The 18,998-nt window shown below is 49.8% G+C and overlaps 1 long non-coding RNA gene across 2 annotated transcripts; it reads right to left on the bottom strand.

Moving 5' to 3' along the window:
• Positions 1-10,435: 10,435 nt before the first annotated feature.
• Positions 10,436-13,002, bottom strand: LOC134481209 (uncharacterized). Of its 2 annotated transcripts, none has more exons than XR_015634898.1 (3): positions 12,761-13,002; positions 11,745-12,099; positions 10,436-11,461 (listed from the first exon to the last, which is right to left on the bottom strand). It is a non-coding gene; the product is annotated as an uncharacterized LOC134481209 (long non-coding RNA). The 2 variants fall into 2 exon arrangements; XR_015634899.1 differs by lacking the exon at positions 12,761-13,002 and adding an exon at positions 12,307-12,681 and having other exon boundaries at positions 10,437-11,461.
• Positions 13,003-18,998: the final 5,996 nt, after the last annotated feature.

The following is an 18,998-nucleotide window of genomic DNA, read 5'->3' as shown; positions in this document are numbered from 1 at the left end:
CATACTACATAAATACATAGATACTTAGATACATATGTATATGTATATATATATATATACACACATACTTACATAGATTCCATTACAAAGGGAAACTGCTTGTGCTGGGTGTGCCTTGGTTCCCACCAAGAACACTGCCATGCGCATAAGGGACTTGAGCCTGCAGGAGGGGACTTCTTCAACCACTAGCTTCATTTTACCAAGTCAGTGCTGGGTGGAAGTCTGGAAGCAGTTCTAACAGACATTCACAGCCTCATCCATTCTAGAAATTCCAGGATGATCTTTTTGCCATCCAGGGCTCCTGCCCTGAAATCAAAGGGGATGTGCTGTTAAAGGTCCCATGAATCTACGGGAATGGGAACCTGAATTGTCAGAAATCACATGGGGTTGCGATGGTCCCCAGATGCTTTCCTCTACAAAAAGAAATAGTTGTGTGCGTTGTGGACCTCCTAAGTGCTAAGTACCTCCCTACATCATCCATTGCTCCATTAACTTGCATAATGATTCAACGAACTGCCTATCGTGGGCCCATTCTACAGATCAATAAACTGAGGCCCTGAGTGCTGCTGAAAGCATTTGACTCACACCACACAGCTGGATTCTAAGATTGCGTTTGTCTTATTTTGTGACACGGCCTCACCAAGGTACCATGGGGGCTGTATAGTAATAATTGTGTAGTCACTGGGCAGGGTTAACACACTCTAGTCTGGGTACTAGCTCATGTTCATCTCCCATTGGATCCTTAAGATACCTCAAACAGCCAGGCTTATGCTGGTGTAGGAAGAGGCACGCAGATCTGTGAATTCGAAGCCAGGCTTGTCTACAAAGAGAGTTCCAAAACAGGCAGGGCCACGGATAGAGAAACTCTGCCTCAAACAACAACAACAGCAACAACAATGACAACAACAACAACGAGAGCTTAAACAGACAAAATTACACTTAGTATCTCCTTCAGAAAAGGAAAATAAGTAAGGCTCGAGAGGTCCAAAAACTGCCCAGGGTCACACAGCTTGTAGGAAGTGTGACTGGAATTTGAACCCGGTCTGCCGCTTATGTAAACAAGGTCATGTTGGATACCAAGGAGACTCCACTCCTTTAAATGTTTCCCAAATCCTACGATGTCTTGGATGCTGAGTAGACATTCGTAGAACATGCTAATGACAAATCCAGGCCCTGATAGGCCTTCGAATGGCTCGGGGCTTCATCATGTGGGGCAGCTTCCAAAGATGAGGGACAGAGAAAAGGAAGCCCACTTCCGTTCTGTACTGCTTATCCCAGCCGCGTGGCTGGGCCGCCAATGAAGCCAGATGTTTTTGCTTACTCTCCTCTTGAGAGTACAGAGAAGAGGGGAATTAACGTAAAACAGGCTGGGCTTGCTTGCTGCCCAGCGTGGTCTATTAGATGGTTTAGCTGGGGACGAGTAACAAGCTGTGAACATCCTATTCTGGACACGCTCTCGGCCACAAATCAAAACCCGCTCTCCACGAGGGAGCAGAGCCGAGAAGGCGAGCCGCTGCAGACGTGGCATCCAAACACACCCTATGACACAGGAACTCCTATCAGAAGGTTATGCAATGTCACACATGGGCCAGTCCCATGACAAAACAGGAAGCAGCAATCTGGGGGTGGGGGGACGACTCTGGAGTGCTGGATCATAAATCTTAAAGGTGCTCCAGTCTTTGGTCCGCTATCTATTGCTGTAAAAGACGCCACCGGAACCATCTAGGCAGAAAATAACATGCTGACATTCGATTTCTGAGCTTGGGAATCCGGACGTTCGACTGCGTGGGCTTGGCTCTGGTGCGGTCTCTCCCGAGGTTGTAACCAGCTGAGAGTTGGCACTGTGGACAGCTGAAGGCTTGAAGGCCCATGGCCTCTCTGGGATGGCGCACTCAGCTAGGCTGATTGAGAGGCTCATGACCCGGAGGCAACGGAGGCAACGGGCGAGGTGGGGAATGCCTGCAATTCCCGCATTCTGGAGGCTGTGCTACCTTTCACCACCTGACATCACCGGTTCTGTCTGGCACCCAGGCCAGCTTTGGCTCAACGTGGAAGATAACACAAGGGATGTGTCTTAGTCGATTGAAGAGGGTATAAGTGTGTACCGTAGGAGGGCGGCTTGAATACTGAGACCTGAGACGGCTGCCATCAATTACCCTCTGCTGAGGGCACGCCCCCTGGTTTACAGACAGCCTCCTTCCCATTGAATCCTCCCACGGAGCAAGCAGTCGCAGAGCGCTCTTCATTTTCTTACAGGGACAAAAATCTCATCGTAGGGTCCTATCATGACTCTATTCAAATTACTTTGCAGGGGTTGGGGTTTTAGCTCAGTGGTAGAGCGCTTGCCTAGCAAGCTCAAGGACCTGGGTTCGGTCCCCAGCTCTGAAAAAAAAAAATTACTTTGCAGGAGCCCTGCCTGTAGTCCACCGCACTAAGGTTGGGACTTTAACCTTAGTGAACTTTGGGGAGACAAGATGTTAAACGCATCAATCGTAAAAGTGAATGCTAGCAGGCGTAGCTTGTTGAGGACCTCTTGAAAGTAGACCGCCATTTCTGAAAATATAGCCCATCAAAGATGACACACAGGAAGCCCTGGGTTTGATCCCCAGTACCACATAAAACCAGGCACGATGAGAAGTACCGGCCATTCTAACAACTCAGGAACTGAAGGAAGGAGGATTAGAACCTCTAGATGGGGGGGGGATGGGGAGGGGAATACCCATATAGAACGGGAAGGGGAGGGGTTAGGGGGATGTTTGCCTGGAAACCGGGAAAGGTAATAACAATTGAAATGTAAATAAGAAATACCCAAATTAATAAAGATGGAGGGGAAAAAAAAAAGAACCACTAGGTCATCCTTGGTTATGTAGTGAGTTCAAGGGATAGCCTGGGCTACTTGAGACCCTGTCAAAAACAAAAACGAAAACAGAAAGATGAGTAAAAAAAAATATAAAGGAAAGAAAGGAGACAAGAAGGCAGGTATTAGTATTGTTGTAGGCAAGAAAGATGTTCGTGGCAGCTTTAGTTACAATAGAAAGAATTAAGGTGTCTTAGGGACGGTTACTATTGCTGCAATGAAACACCCTGGCCAAAGCAAATTGAGAAGGACACGGTTAATTTGGTCTATACTTCCACATCATAGACCATCACGGTAAGACATTAAGACAGGAACTCAAGCTGGGCAGGAATCTGGAGGCAGGAGCTGATGCAGGAGCCATGGAGGGGTGCTGCTCACTGACTTGCTGCTGCCTGTGGCTTGCTCAGCCTGCTTTCTTATAGAACCCAGGAATAGCCCCACCCACAATGGGCGGGGTCCTCCCCCATCAATCACTAATTAAGAAAATGCCCTGCAGGCTTACCAACAGCCCAATCTTATGAAGGCATTTTTCCCAACAGAGGCTCCCCGCCTCTTCTGTGACTCTAGCATTTATTGAGTTAACATAAAACTAGCCCACACAACAAAGACCATTGTGGATCCATCTTATGACCCTGGCACTCCTCGTAATGGAATAAGATTATTCAGCAAGCAGACATCCAGAGGAAGAAGAGGAACAGCATCTCTCTGCTTTGAGCAACAGTGACTTCTGCAGGCGGGTATGTGTTGCGTAGTGTAAGCCAGGGAGCCGTGGGCTGGACCCAAAGGAAAGCTTATGTTTGCTTCTGTCTTCCCAGGATACTTCCTCCTCAATCCCCAGAAAGTTCACAATTCTGAACCCGGCTGGCTTTTCTGAGCAGAGGCTCAGCAGCCACCTGCTGGGTTTGCCCTCGAGCTGTAGACAGCCATCTGGTTCCAGGGACTATCTTTCATAGACCTCTTTAATCCTCTCTGTCACCCGCACCCATGAACAACAGAGCACCCAGGACTGGGAAAGGCCAGAGGTCCTCCTTGTCCCCTGGGTTATTAGCAGATGGCTACCTCTGCTCCGGTCCCTGCCCCCAACCCCACCTCCAAGCCAGTGGGAGATACCAGCCATGTTCTTGACCCTTAACACATTAATTATCCTGGGATTGCAAAGAAAATGAGCTCTTTCTGGAAGAAACCTACAGCCCCATCTGGCTCTATATTCCCTAAGGCTCCCAGGCCTGAAAAAAAGCTTTTTGTGGCTACAAACACAGGTTTCTTCCAGGCAAAATGCCGAAACCCAGCCGATGTCACTGAGTGGGGCCGAGGCTGATCGAATGAGAGAGGCAGACATTACCGCACCACACCCCAGGTCTAGAAATGACAGGGACAAAGGGCTTGCTGTGATTGTAGCATCCATGGAAGCAGCTGGTGGGCCAGACCAGCTGCGCCTACAGAAGGAGTGTCTCTGGCAGTGATGCATCCTGGGAAAGCCACTTAAGCTCCTTGGGTCCATTTCCTGTCCTCTGTCCGTGAGAACAGGGCCTACCTCTCGTTTAACGAGATAGCACTTAAGTTTTAAGCCAAGTGTAGGACACGTTGAGAGCGTTAGAAAAAGTGACCGCCACAATTAAGTGACTCTGTTAAAGGGGAGGGAGCGGGAGGATGCTACTGTTGAAATTTGTAAATACCCACCGTTCCACACGTCCTTGATGATTCTCAGTGAGCTATTCCCAATGGGTAATATGGTGTGCTTTTTAAAAATCACACAGTGGCCTGTTTATTCTGAAAGGTGGAAAAATGTGGGAGACAATCGGGAGCAGAGCCCACCAAAGGACTCTGCTCAGGGCTACTGGCCCTTTGCCCTGGGAGAAGGTGCTGTGCACCAGTCGGTAAAGACACCGAGACCCTCTGAACATCTCTCCAGCTCACAGCTGATGTTCAGAGAGTAGCTATGAGAATGGAGACGTATTCTAGATTTATTTATTATATATATGTACACTGTCTCTGTCTTCAGACACCAGAAGAGGGCATCAGATCCCATTACAGATGGTTGTGAGCCACCATGTGGTTGCTGGGATTTGAACTCAGGACCTCTGGAAGAGCAGCCAGTGCTCTTAACCACTGAGCCATCTCTCCAGCCCTGGAGACGTATTCTAAACACATAGCAAATACTGTTTTATTCAGCTGCACGCACACACGCGCACACACACACACACACACACACACACACACACACACACACACACCAATGTTGCCTACTAACCTCAACAAATCTTTTTTATCTCAAAGAAGAAACAGATGTAAATTTTTCTCCTTCTGCACCAGAATCTTCTCTTTTCAGCCATTGGCTACTGGGTCCCAGGTCTGCATGCAGGATGCATATTCATGTGCACTGGGCATGTGCACTGCCTGGACTCTTGATCCTTACATGTACTGCTCTACCCTGACTCCATTTCTTCTCCTCTAGACCCTTCTCTCAGTCCTTGCCCCCTTCTTCTTCATCTTGGCCTGAGTGAGGGAGCCTACCATGCCTACCTCAAAAGGCCCATAGCTGTAGGCTTACACCTCTGGCAGTGAGTTCAACCTGTCCTCATCCTACTTCCCTCCTCTCCCCCATCCCTTCCCCTCCTCTGTCCTCCCTCTTCTCTATTCCCACCTCCTCCCACCACCCTCCCCACCCCCATCTCCTCCTCTCTCTGCCTTCCTCCCTCTTCCTTCCTCCTTCCTCCTTCTTCCTTCCTTCCTCCTTGGTTTTCCCTCCTCACTCTTCAGTATTCCCACCTCCTCACACTACCTTCCCCTCCCCCCATTTCTTTTTTACCTCTCAGGGTTTAAAGATGGTGGCGCCTCATCCCAAAATGACATTGAAACCCATTCCTTGACATGGCAAAGCTGCAAGGTGACTGGGTTGTTGAGGGAATAAATAGTGTCCCCAGGGAATGAATGCAGTGTCCCCAGGGAATGAATACAGTGTCCCCCAGGGAATGAATGCAGTGTCCCCAGGGAATGAATGCAGTGTCCCCCAGGGAATGAATGCAGTGTCCCCAGGGAATGAATGCAGTGTCCCCAAGGAATGAATGCAGTGTCCCCCAGGGAATGAATGCAGTGTCCCCCAGGGAATGAATGCAGTGTCCCCAGGGAATGAATGCAGTGTCCCCAGGGAATGAATGCAGTGTCCCCAGGGAATGAATGCAGTGTCCCCAGGGAATGAATGCAGTGTCCCCAGGGAATGAATGCAGTGTCCCCAGGGAATGAATGCAGTGTCCCCAGGGAATGAATGCAGTGTCCCCCAGTGAATGAATGCAGTGTCCCCCAGGGAATGAATGCAGTGTCCCCAGGGAATGAATGCAGTGTCCCCAGGGAATGAATGCAGTGTCCCCCAGGGAATGAGTGTAGTGTCCCCAGGGAATGAGTGCAGTGTCTCCCAGGGAATGAATGCAGTGTCCCCCGGGAATGAATGCAGTGTCCCCAGGGAATGAATGCAGTGTCCCCAGGGAATGAATGCCATGTCCCCAGGGAATGAATGCAGTGTCCCCAGGGAATGAATGCAGTGTCCCCAGGGAATGAATGCAGTGTCCCCAGGGAATGAATGCAGTGTCCCCAGTGAATGAATGCAGTGTCCCCCAGTGAATGAATGCAGTGTCCCCCAGGAAATGAATGCAGTGTCCCCAGGGAATGAATGCAGTGTCCCCAAGGAATGAATGCAGTGCTCCCAGACTCAAGAGCAGTGTTTTAAAGCAAGGCCACCTCAAAGCATCTCAGTTCCACACATGCTTGCTTGCTGTTTCGTTTTCTGTCAAGTTCTTGTGCAACATGGAATCTTTGCCCGATACGCATCTGGGCTTTGCAGGGAAGACGGATGGTGGCCACACTTATTGTAGACTCCCAACCGCGAGCTGAATGAACTGTGCAAAATAAATGATCTGGTCTCAGGTGTTCTGTGATACCAACAGGAAACAGAGAGACCAAAGTACCTCAGGGAACAACCCGCCCAGCTTCGGAGACCCAAATTTCAACACACTCTTGCTTCCTCTACCAGCCCTTGTGACACCTCACAACCACCTCCCGTCTCCATTCTGCCATCTTTGTACATGCAGGCCAGCTAACCAACCATTCAGTGCTCCTTCACGCCAGGCCCCATGCCGGCACTGGCCACCGACCATCTCGCTGAGGCACTGGAGTCCATCCCCGCTGGCTTCTTTCTTTCTCTCCAAAACATTTTCCACGCAAGCTTTGAGCGTAGTCTCTAGCACAGTGTGCCCACGACCCTTTCCGTGTTGGGGTCAGTGTCCCAAGTGTGTGCTGTCCTCTAGACACAGTGTGGCTAAGGACACTTGAAACGAGGCTCGGGTGGCTGAGGAACTGAACCGTAGTTTACTTCTTGTGAAGTTTAGACACAAGGGTCTGGGGGACAAGCTGACACTGCCCCGTGGAGTTTCAAGCCCCTCCGTGCTCTAGGGCCCCCATGCTCAGTTTCAGTTTCCTGATAATGACCTGCAGCACTCATCATGGCTGGGCCCCTCTCATCACCTGCCCAAGCCACTGTCACACTGGTTTGCTTAGAGTCTGTGGGAATGGGAGCACAAGCTTCTCCCTCCACCCAGAACATTCTTCCCTACACACAACCCCCACTCTTTTATCTCACTATTTCTGGGTTCCCTTCTGGCCTCTTACACATGGTTTGGAAACTGTGTGTCACTGTGAGGGGTTGCACCAGTGCCAGGCTGCCCCTCACTGCCTGCCTGTCCACCAGAGATGTTCTCCAGAGATTCCCCAGGCTAACACAGGAAGGGGCTGTATGGGGAAGAGGGATGGCGGCCAGCAGGAAGGGCAGGACATGTGCCCACTTCCTTTCAGAATCAGCTATTGCAGGGAGGGCTAAGGAAATGGCGCATGGCCTTGGAGAGAGAGCATGGAGTTTGGAAGTCCCACAGGCCTGACAGGGACATAGAAGTAGCGTGGTCAGGGTCACATCCCATCTCTCATCCACTCAGGTATTCTGTGAATACAATGTAGTGCCATCACCCTGTCTTGTTTGTAAGAAGAGTTGCACATTGTGTCCCTACTTTAATCCCAGCTTTTGGGGGTAGAGGGCAGAGTAAGGAAAATCTCTTTGAGTTTCAGGTCAGCCTGGGCTACGTAGCCAGACCAAAAGAGGATTAGACATTGTGACAGCAGAAGGGGATGTTGCTGCAGTGTGGTGGCAGAAAGTCTGTGTGGACCAGGTGGAACCCTCCTGTGATGCCTGTGGTGTGCCGGGGAAGTAGGGGTGAGGGGTGGGGTATGGGTGAGGTTGGGGGGGTGTGGAACCCTCCTGTGTTGCCGGTGTATGTATATGTGTGTATATGTCTGTGTATGTGTGTGATGTGTGTTTGGTATGTATGTGTGGTATGTGTGTTGTGTATGTGTATGTGGTATGTGTGTGGTGTGTGTGTGTGTATATGTGGTGCATGTGGTGTGTGTGTGGTATGTGTGGTGTATGTGTGTAGTGTGTGTGGTGTGTGTGGTATGTGTGTGTGTGTGGTATGTGTGTCTATGTGTGTATGTGGTGTGTATGTGGTATATGTGGTGTGTGTATGGTGTGTATGGTATATGTGGTGTGTGTATGGTGTATATGGTATATGTGTGTGGTTTGTGGTGTGTGGTGTGTGTTATGTGTGTAGTGTGTGGGGTGTGTGTGGTATATGTGGTGTGTGTGGTTTGTGGTGTGGTATGTGTGTGTGTTGTGTGATGTGTGGTGTGGTATGTATGTATGTGTGTATGTGTGTGTGTGGTGTGTGTATGTGTGTGTGGTGTGTGTATGTGTGTGTGTGATATGTGTGGTTTGTGGTGTATGGTGTGGTGTGTGGTATGTATATGTGTGTGTATGTGTGTGTGGTGTGTGTATGTGTGTGTGTGATGTGTGTGGTTTGTGGTGTATGGTGTGGTGTGTGGTATGTATATGTGTGTGTGTGATGTGTGGTGTGTGGTGTGTGGTATGGTGTGGTGTGTATGTGTGTGTGTGTATGGTGTGTGTGTGTGGTGTATGTGTATATGGTGTATGTGGTATGTATATGTGTGTGTGTAACTCTCCTGTGATGTCAATGTGTGGGAGAATAGAGATGGCCCTGAGGACCTCACAGCAGACCTGCAGCTCCAGCCCACAACCTCTGCAGATCAAAGTGAGGCATGATCTGCAGGGCACTGAGCTGAGATCGTGGGTTGGTTGGGGAGGTTGACCTAGAGTCCCATAGGCAAGGCCTGGAGGTCGGTAGGCATGGCTTACAGGGATGTGTGGTGATACAACTCTCTTCTGCTTTCCTCTCTGTAAACTGGCAATGCTACCCCAGACCCCTATGCTGCTGGCACTGACTCCCCTCCTCCTGGAGGACAACTGGTCTTCCAACCCCAGGGTGTACTATGTATTCCTTTCTGGACACAGACCCTGGACCGGGACAGAGCTGCCCCACTCTCTTGTCCTTAGGTGATGGATTTGATGTCCTTGGGAGCCTCAGTTTCCTTGAGTGTAAAGAGGGGGCGAACACAGGGCTTCTGCCCTGGAGGCATCGGGACTGGAGGTATGAACCAGCAAGGCACTTGTAGTCACTGGGGAAAGTGCTCCCACACCTGTGTGCAGCACATCCTCAGACCAGGGAGACCCCTGCCGAGTCCCGAAGAAGCACAGCTGGGCTGCAGGGAGGATGGTTGAGCTTCGCCTCGCTGGAGCGGGGACTCGGGCACAGTCACATGACAGGGATCATGCTGATAGGTCGAATCCCACTTTCCTGTATAAGTAACTTGGTCCCCTGGAGTCACTTTTGGAGGCTCTCTACTCTCTTCCAGGTCCTCCCCATGCCTCAGCTGCCATCCAATCAGAGGAGCTCTGCTGGAAAATGACCAGTCTCCATCACGGTCGGCACAAAAGGCCACTGCAGAGCATTGTATCCACCTAGGCTGGAAAAACACAGAAAGCCCCTGAGGAAAACCTCGGGGTAAGGTGAATATTCAGGGCATACATTGGGAGAGTCAGTGCTTTCCAAAAATCTGTGTCCCTACTGTGTGTGTGTGTGTGTGTGTGTGTGTGTGTGTGTGTGAGAGAGAGAGAGAGAGAGAGAGAGAGAGAGAGAGAGAGAGAGAGACCGAGTGTGGTCTTAAGAAGGGGGTGGAAAGAGAAGAACACACCCTTGTTTTCTAGTAGCTCATTTGGGGTCACCGAGGCCATGTTCACAGGGGCTTTAACTACTCAGATGCCTCTTTCGTTTCTACCACAACCCAGGGATCTATGCTTTTATCTGCCCTGAGTAAGGCGTCTGAGACATAAGGTCTAGAAATCACCATTTGTCTGAGGCCACCCAATGGCCATCAATACTGAAATAGAGCTTTAAACCCCCCAGAGATTGACTTAAGGGCCTGAATCTTCTTGTAATGCTGCTGAGACCTACTGTGTGCCAGTCGTTGAGCTCCAACTCTCCCTCAGACTGCCTGTGTGTTTCCACAAAAGCGAAAACAGACGCTGAGAGAGGTTATATACAGCCAGGAAGAGGCAGAGCAAAACTAACTCGGGCCTGCCCAGCACCCCTAAACCTCTCATGACCAAGAAAGGAAGAGAGATAAGCTCCTACATCCATTTATTACGGTGATCCTCACTTAGTAGTCAACTCAATTCAACAAGTATTTATTGAGCACATACTATATCTGGCACAGGGTAGACCATGATAACTCTGCCCTAGCTGATACCTTCAGGGAGTTCACTGTCCTGGGAATTCCCACAGAGGGTGCTGACACGGAAAAACCATCTTAGAAGAGTTTAGTGGAAGTCCTTCCAGACATGGCTTCCTGGAGGAGGCAGCCCTGTGCGTGAGTCTGTCTGCTTCTACCTGCGCTACCTGTGTAAGTCATATTCTAAGCATCCTCGGAAGAGGTGACCCGAATTGTGCAGTATGACTAAAGAAATGTGTCAACCTTCAGTGAAGATCCCAGTCGAGCCCCCATCGCAGCTGCAGCTATAAGAAAGTGGGAGTGAGAACAAGGTGATCGCTTTGTCCATGTCCATCACTATTGATGTCATTAACATCGGTTGGAGAGGAAAGGGTTAATTCGGCTCACCCTGCCACTTCATAGCCCATCACTGAAGGAGGTCAGGGCAGGAACTCAAGCATGGCAGGAACCTAGAGGTAGGAGCTGATACAGAGGCCATGGAGGGGTGCTGCTTACTGGCTTGCTCCCATGGCTTGCTCAGCCTGCTTTCTTATAAAACCTAGGTCCACCAGTCCAGGGATGGCTCCACCCACAATGGACTGGCCCCACCCACAATGGCTGGCCCCTCCCACATCAGTCTCAAATTTTAAAAATGCCCTAGAGTTGGATCTTATGGAGACATTTTATCAACTGAGGTTTCCTCCTTTCATATGAGTCTAGCTAGTGTCAATCTGACAGAAAATTGGCCAGCGCACACTTCCACGGGCTTCTCGAGGGGGTAAGTAGAGTGGGCACGAGATTCTCAGAGCCCAGAAACACAGCCCAACAGACGGGGCACAGACGTGGTGAAAAGAGGGTAGCCACCACCCCAGTTCACCTATGGCTTCTCAGAGTGAGGATTGCCTGCGGCTTCAGGGAGCCATGGAGGACTTCTGGTACCTAGAAAAAGCAAAGGGATGGGACTAGGGGAGTATCGGGGATTAGTGGTACAGGGCGGTAAGGCATTAAACCCCAACCTAATGAGGAGGCTAAGGCTGGATGATTGCTGTTTCAAGGCTAACCTGGACACTTTTTCTAAGACTCTGTTAGGGAAATAAGGAAGCTGTTTAGCCTGTGTGAGGCCCTAGGTTCAGTCTGCCTCCTTCCCCGCCTCCAAAGAAAACCCACTTTGCATATTCTTGCGGGGGAGGGGGTTATATCTTAGAAAATGTATCACTAATACCTGTGGGCTGCAGCTCGTTACACGGGATCAATTCACTTAGCCAGCCATCTAGTTTGACAGATCTGTGCAGAGCCCCCTCCACACTAGGGGCTGTTTACTCTGCAGTTGTGTAAAGCGCATCAGGAACGCGGTCCTCCCGGCTCAGGCTCGCAGTCCTCACGGCCCAGGCTCACTCTTCCTCTATACCCCACAACTGACTCTCACCAAGACTGCATTTTTTGGGCTATTCATGAGAAACATCAGCAGCTCCCAAGACAACAGGGCAGCGAGTTCCATCTGGAGGAGCCGAGCGGGTAGGGAAGTTCTGTGGGCGTGGCTGGAAGCTGGTCCAGGCAGGAAGTTTGGAAGCCTCCGGCTGTTAGGGTTTCAAAGAAGAAAACAGAGAATTAGGACTGGGTGTGGTAGCATCCATAAAGCCAACACTAGGAAGGCTGAGGCAGGATAATTACTGTAGGCTTGAAGCCAGCCTGGGTTACAGTGGGGTGATACTTTGTCCCAAACAACACCAATTAAAAAAAAAAAATCAAAAAAGGTGGCTGGGAGGCAGGAGGGATGGCTCAACTGTTAAGATACTGGCTGCTCTTCCAGAGGTCCTGAATTTGATGCCTAGCATACACACGGAGGCTCATGACTGTAATTCCAGTTCCAGGGGATCTGATGCCAGCCTTTGGCCTGAGTGTTCTAGGTGCACACACATATACAACCGGCAAAGTAGCACATAAAATAGCACCGAATAAACACAAAGGCAGCCCCCGCCTGGTGGTACAGCCAGTAGCTCCAGCGCTGGGTTAGCGAAGGCAGGAGGATCAGGAGTCCAAGGTCATTCTCAGCAACGGAGCAAACCGAGCCAAATCCAAATGAAACACACACACACACACACACACACACACACACACACACACACACACACACACACACACAGCAAGCAAACGAAAAGAAAAAAATCCCCAAAACAAAACCAAAAATAGAGAATGCTTCAGGAAATCTGCACGGGCTAGATATGCAGCTAGCCTTACCTCCCAGATAAACACGTGTGTGTGTGTGTGTGTGTGTGTGTGTGTGTGTGTGTGTGTGTCGCACGCGCACATGTACAAACTGTGCACATGTGTGTAGGAGATCTGGGAAGTTTTCCTAATCCCTGCCCAGCTGTAGACCTTGCTTTGCTCTGTCTGGTGCCCAGCCCGCCCTCCTTCGTGGGCCAGAGCTGAGCTGCCAGGCGCCACCCCAGCCTTGTGTTGTGGCAGATGTTTTCAGATATACCATGGCAACCGCGGAACAGGATGTGCCTCTGTCGCTGGCCGGCCTGCAGCAGGGCCAAGCCCACGCTCCCAGGCTGCCCTGTTCCCCTCCTCAGGATTCCTCTGGGGAGAACTGCCCAGGACCTGGTTCTGGTTCTGGTTCTAGAGAGTGGCAGATCCTGTACTTTGGATGGAGTCTGTCAGGGAGGAGGTGTGCACATCCCTGCGTTTGTGTGCGACTCTTGGTCCTTAAGGAGGCAGGAAGCAGAGGGTCTGGTCAGTGAATGGGCCACCCATTGTCCTCGAACTATTACAGCTTGTCTTTGAAGGATGACTTATGTCCCAGCCTTGATCAACTACTTCACAACTTCACACTGTACACAAGACCACAGTTCTGAGGGGTTTACTATGTGCTCATTACCCAGTGATTTCCCTCTCTCTCTCCCCGTCTCTGTCTTTGTCTCTGTTTCTCTGTCTCTGTTTCTCTGTCTCTGTTTCTCTGTCTCTCTCTGTGTCTCTCTGTCTCTGTCTCTCTTACTGTCTGTCTGTCTCTCTGTGTGTGTGTGTGTGTGTGTGTGTGTGTGTGTGTATTTGGGGAGGTGAGACATGGGGTTTTCTCTCTGTAGTCCTGTGATATATATGTATATATTTTTAAATAGGATTTTCCCTATGTAGATCAGGCTGGTTTCAAACTCACAACCCCCCTGCCTCAGTCCTCCCAGTTGCTGGATTATAGCTGTTTACCACCATACTTGGCTTACCTAGTAAATTTTAGGGGGGCGGGGTTTGAGACATGGTTTCTCTGTGTAGCCCTGTCTATCCTGGAACTTGCTCTGAACCATGCTGGTCTTGAACTCAGAGATCAACCTGTTGCTGTCTCAGGAGTACTGGCTCGAAGGCATGCACCACCACTGCTTGGCTTTACCTAGTAATATTTATAACTCTACCATGGGTTATTTTGTTTTTCCTCTTTTGTTTCTTTGTGAGCCAGGACGTCACATAGCCTAGGCTGGCCTTGATCTCCCTTAAACTTTTGCAGAGTTGAGTGTCTGCGGAATGACACTCCTCCCCTATCTCACCTCCCCAACCATCCTTCCTGTCAGTGCCTGTGACAGCAGCCATACAGCAGGAGCATGGGCCTGTGAGGAGTTCTACTTATATCATTAGGGATACTCACAGCAGACATCACTGGCCCTGTTGGTAGCTCTGTCTTCACTGCATTTGTGTGCTCAGCTGTTTTGTTGAGACAGGGTCTTAGTATGTAGACCAGGCTAGCTTTGAACTTCGAATCCCCCTGCCTCAGTCTTCCTAGTTCCAGGATGCATGTGTACCTATGCCACTTGGGGCCTTAATTGGATATCCAAGTTCAAGAACCATAGGAAACTTGGCTCTGATACAGCAATTTGGGGAGAAGACCCCCTCCCTTTCTCTCTTTTCTGTTGTTTTGTTTGTTTGTTTGGTTTTTGTTTTTGTTTGAAAAGGGGTCTCGGGCTGGAGAGATGGCTCAGTGGTTAAGAGCACTGACTGCTCTTCCAAAGGTCCTGAGTTCAAATCCCAGTAACCACACAGTGGCTCACAACCATCTGTAATGAGATCTGATGCCCTTTTCTGGTATGTCTGAAGACAGCTACAGTGTACTTATATATAATAAATAAATAAACCTTTTTAAAAAAAAAGGAGTCTCACTATGTAGTCTTAGCTGGCCTGGAACTTACTATATATATAGCCCAGGCTGGCCTCAAACACATAAAGATCCATCTACCTCTGTCACCAGAGTATTGGAATCAAAGACATCCACCCCCCAAGTCTCCCACCCCCTCCCCATTTCTGCCAGAATATACCTTTTAAAAAATTTTTTCCCATAGAGTCTCACGTAGCCCAGGCTGGCCTGAATCTATAGCCAAGACTGGCACTAGATTTCTGGTCTTCCTGCCTCCACCTTTCAAGTGCTGGGGTCGCAGGTGGGCACCACCACTCCTGGGTCCTCAGTTCTCTCCTGTCCTTAAGTTGCTAGTTGTCAGGCCTCGTCACTACTTGTCACTCCCTACCAGCTCGATGCTCCCGGGCCTTTGAACTGTTCCTGGCTTTTCTACATCTCCAAGAAGGTGGGCAGAGGTGTGAGGGCTCCTCAGCCTCCAGCCTCCAGGACAGCAAGAGGCAAGCTTGCTTTGGAAACGTGGTCTCTTGTAGCTCAGGCTAGCCTTGAACTCACTCTGTAGCTAAGGATGACCTGGAATTTCTGATGCTCCTGCCTCCACCTCCTCAGTGTTGGGGTTGCAGGCTCAAGATGCCACATACAGGTTACTGTCTGCCCCCATGCCTGAAATTCAGCTTTGTGCACGCTAGGAAAGTACTTGACCCATGAGTCACATCCCAGCCCTGAATCGGGCTTTCAGTGTTAGATGCGGGTACATCCTCCTCTGGCTTGGGAGCTAATAAGTAAAAATCTGATGAACATTTTATTTGCTGCAACAGTTTACTATACTAAGAAAGGAATTTCGGGCTGAAACTGTTTTCTTTACATGTCTACTTTAGGATACATAGGCAGTTTCCCTTTAAAAACACAGCGAATACTGGGGTGGAGAGATGGCTCAGGGGTTAAGGGCACTTCCAGAGGTCAGGAGTTCAAATCCCAGTACCCACACTGCGGCTCACAACCATCTGTAATGGGATCTGATGCCCTCTTCTGGTGTGTCTGAAGACAGCTAGAGTGTACTCATATACATAGAGTAAATAAATCTTTAAACACATAGAACACACACACACACACACACACACACACACACACCATATGGGAGGGGTGTAGCCAAGGAGCATGGGGCATGAAGTGGTGCCAACCTCTGAAGAGCTGAAGGTTAAGCCTTGGTTCACCTTCCCCAAAAGCATCAGGGGCTTTAAAGATGGCTCCGTTAAAGGCACAGGTGCTTTTCTGCAGTCCTGGGTTATGTCCTAGTGCCTGCAAGGTGGCTCGATAACACACAATCATCTGTAACTCCAGCTCCAGGAGATCCGATGCCCTCTTCTGGCCTCCTTGGGCATCAAGCACATGCACTCAGATTTATGAGCAAAACATTCATATGCAAGAGAGAGAGAGAGAGAGAGAGAGAGAGAGAGAGAGAGAGAGAGAATAAAGAAAAGAAAAGAAAAAGAAAAAGCTCTTGCCATGAACAGACACTGGGTTTTCCTCCCTGGGAAAAACCACTTGCACTGCAGGTGTGACCTGGGACTGTACCCAGCCAGCCCTGGGACCGTTACTCCGCAGATAAACTCAAGGGAAAGACAGCCAACTGAAGGACCTTTCTTGCAGGGCCTGGAGCACATAGGTGATCTGGTCTTGGGAAAACCCATGTGCTGTTGGGTGTACGTGGCGGGGGGTGGGGGGCTGTGGGTGTTGTCTCAAAGTATGTATAGAATGTGGCAGAGTGCAAGCCTCCAGCACTTTCTTATTTCAGTGGTTTCTCAATACAGCGATCAGAATTCCCAGGGCATTATGGGAAAAATACACACTACTGGCCCCTGCCCCAGACCAGCTGTTCTCAATCCTCCTTAAGTTGCACCCTTTAACACAGTTGTGGTGACCTGCAACCATAAAATTACTTTGTTGTTACTTTGTAACTATGATTTTGCTACTGTTACCAATGAAATCATAAGGTAAACATCTGATGGGCAGGGTAGCTGATATTCAACCCCTGTGAAAGGGTTGTTGGGGGGTTGGGGATCTAGCTCAGTGGTAGAACCCTGGGTTCGGTCCCCAGCTCCAGAAAAAAAGGGAAAAAAAAGAAAAAAAAAGAAAGGAAAAAAAAAAAGAAAGGGTCGTTGGGTTCCCAAAGGAGTCTTGACCCACAGATTAACAACCACTGTCTTAGATCGATTTGGGCTGGAGCCCAGAGAAGTGTGAGCCCCAGGTTGGTATCTCTTGGCATCTGAGAGGGAGCAGGAGAGATGGCTGGACAGTTCAGAGCACCTTTTATTCTGAACAGAGGACTGGGATTTGGCTCCCAGCACTTGCTTGCTTGTTCACTAATTTCAGCTCTTTTGATCTCCTTGGACACCAGGCAGGCATGTGGTGCACAGACATGTGAGCAAAACACCTACATGTAAAAGATAAAATCCTAAGATCTTTTTTTTAAAGCCATATTTTAGATGTCAGTGTTACAGTTTGATCCAAATTAGATTTTTTGCCACCGACCCCTCCCTCCTTTCTATCCATGTCCCTTCGTTTTCTGTCTGAGGTGGAATTAAGGGACTGCATGCTAATGAGTGCATCGCCCACCGGCTTCTATGCCTGGCCATAACTAGAGTCTCACTTGGTAGCCTAGTGTTTTGTGTAGTTTTGTCTGTCAACTTGACACAAGCTGGAGTTACCACAGAGAGAGGAGCTTCCCTTGAGGAAATGCCTCCATGAGACCCAGCTGTAAGGCATTTTCTCAATTAGTGATCAATGGGGGAAGGCTTGGCCCATTGTGGTTGGTGCCATACATGGGCTGGTGGTCCTGGGTTCTATAAAAAAGCAGGCTGAGCAAACCATGGGGAGCAAGCCAGTAAGTAACATCCCTCCGTGGCCTCTGCATCAGTTTCTGCTTCCTGACCTGCTTGAGTTCCAGTCCTGACTACCTTTGGTGATGAACAGCAGTGTGGAAGTGTGAGCTGAATAAACCCTTTCCTCCCCAACTTGCTTTCTTGGTCAGGATGTTTTGTGCAGGAATAGAAACCCCGACTGAGGCACCTGAATCTCAAGACGCTCCTCCTGCCTCAGCTTCCCAAGTGCTGGGGTTGCCGATGATGTGATCTTCCATACCCAGCTCTGGCCACAGCCAGGTCTTTCTTTTTGAAACGAGGACACATGTATCTCAGGCTGACTTCAAACTTGCCAAGGATAACATCTGACTCATGCGTGGTCCTGGTTCTGGGCAAGCGTCATTGTGCCTGGTTAACCTTTCGCTTAGCTTCTCACATTAAATTACTCCCGGTTAGTTTTGGTTTACACACGAGGTGATCCAGGGCTGTTCACGTGGCAGCTTCACTGTGGTGAGGTGATGCGCCTATACCCATCGGTCTCCTGTGAGTCCAGTTGAGTGACAACCTGGGATGACCTCGTGAAGAACTTCGGCACCTGTGGGCTCTCCCTATGCACACTGCAGGTCTGGCGTGCCTGGCACACCTAGTCTTCAGGTTGGGAGGGCAGGATGGATAATCTCCCTCACCAGCAGTGACATTGGCCAACGTGGGGAAGACTGGGAGTCTCCCTGGCTCTTCTGGACTGTGATTTTAAGACATGGTAGCCTGACTTCCCCAGTGTCCGGGTGTTGCATTGGGGACCTTAAATGTGACTCAAGGGGCCACACGGTGAGGAGTGTCACAGCTGATGTTAACTTTTAAGAGGTGTGGGCTAGTGGAAGAGTGCTTGGATCACTGGGGCGGTATCCTTCAGGACGGTACTGGGGACCATTCTGGTCCCTCCCCAAATCTCCTCCGATGTCTATCAGTTTTCCTTTGCCCTGCCCTGCACATAGCCCAGCGTGACCTTTGCAATTATGAGCTGAGGACTCAAGATGCTTTATACTTTTAGATTTTTTTAAGGGGGGGGTTGTTTTGATACAGGATATCTGTAGCCTTGGTTGGGCTGGGAGTCACTGTGTAGACCAGGCTGGCCTTGGACTGAGATATCTGCCTGCCCCTGCCTCTCAAGTGCTGGGATTAAAAGCGAAGACCACCAGGCATGACTTGTTTTGTCCTCGTCCAATCCCAGCCACAGGCAAGAGAACTGGAAGGAGGAGGTTGGGGCGGTGCCAGCACCGTTGCTCTGGGTCTAACTCCTGCAGCTGTTGAGGAGAGCCTTGAACTTAATAGGTTCAAGAAATCTAAGAAAGGCGCCCACAGGGGTTGGGGATTTAGCTCAGTGGTAGAGCGCTTGCCTAGGAAGCGCAAGGCCCTGGGTTCGGTCCCCAGTTCCGAAAAAAAGAACCAAAAAAAAAAAAAAAAAAAAGGCGCCCACAGTCACGATAGGGGAAAGAGC

This window comes from Rattus norvegicus, chromosome 12 (genome assembly GCF_021556685.1).
Source record: "Rattus norvegicus strain SHRSP/BbbUtx chromosome 12, alternate assembly SHRSP_T2T, whole genome shotgun sequence".
Taxonomy (NCBI): Eukaryota; Metazoa; Chordata; class Mammalia; order Rodentia; family Muridae; genus Rattus; species Rattus norvegicus.
Note: the sequence above shows the minus strand (reverse complement) of the source record. Positions and strands in the feature narration are given on the sequence as shown.